Raw genomic sequence first — 998 nt, 5'->3', positions numbered from 1 at the left:
TATACATGCACACATACATATTATATATATAAAACAGGTTTTATATTTGAATATGTTAAGATACGCAGACTATGTCTAACATATGCTTTATATCAAAATGTGTATTACATATGCAGAGAGACACACTAACATGTCTTGTATTTCAGTTTTATGAAATACAAATGTGGCCAATTTCAATCTAAATCATGCAGATCATGTATGTAATTTGGATGTTACCTAGACTCCTCCCAAAGGAATGACTTATGTTCCTTAGTGAATGAATATGAAGTGACATTTGAGAGGGTCCAGCTGTCAGTCTGCATTGCTGAGGAGGTCTAGCCTGTCTGTGGTCCACATCACCAGAGCAGTCACCACTGTTTGAGAATGAATCAGACTACATTGTCCTTTATTTCTTTAAATACAAATTCTGCAACCCATTAATTCACCTATCCCCACTTCCCTTCCCAAGTGCACAAGCTAAATGCGCCCCCCTCCAAAAAAAAACCAATTTGGGGTAATAGTTCAATTAAAATAAGAATAATTTAAAAATAAATTTGCCTGTGGAAATTTCTTTTTCCAAGTTCACATCAGATGGGTAATGGGACAAGGTCGTAACAACTTTTGAGGGAGGCACATGTGACACAACGGTGTGAACACCCAGTCATGTTTATGAGCTACAAAATGATCCTAGAAATTCCTTCTTAAATTTTTTTAAAGATTTTATTTATATATTTGAGAAAGAGGCAGCATGAATGGGGGGAGGAGCAGAGAAAGAGGGAGAAGCAGGCTGCCCTCTGAGCAGGAAGCCCATTGTGGGCCTCCATGCTCCAGGCTCCGTCCCAGGACTCTGAGATCATGACCTAGGCCAAAGTCTGTCCGCTTAAACGCTGAGCCATTCAGGTGCCCCCTGGAAATTACTGCCCCCTTCCCTCCCTTTCTCCTTTCATCCTTGAGTCCCACTGCCCTCAAAGCAAAATAAAGAAGAAATATATGGGTGGTGGGACAGTGAGTCCTTATAA

General features: G+C 40.3%; 1 non-coding gene across 1 annotated transcript; it reads right to left on the bottom strand.

Annotated features, from left to right (window-relative positions):
- Positions 1–564: 564 nt before the first annotated feature.
- Positions 565–665, bottom strand: LOC123783488 (small nucleolar RNA U13). The gene has a single exon (XR_006777225.1). It is a non-coding gene; the product is annotated as a small nucleolar RNA U13 (small nucleolar RNA).
- Positions 666–998: the final 333 nt, after the last annotated feature.

Source organism: Ursus americanus, chromosome 1, assembly GCF_024610735.1.
Source record: "Ursus americanus isolate L20-20 chromosome 1, mUrsAme1.1.p, whole genome shotgun sequence".
In the NCBI taxonomy this organism is placed as follows: Eukaryota; Metazoa; Chordata; class Mammalia; order Carnivora; family Ursidae; genus Ursus; species Ursus americanus.
The sequence above is the reverse complement of the archived record's forward strand: the minus strand, read 5'-3'. Positions and strand labels throughout refer to the sequence as shown.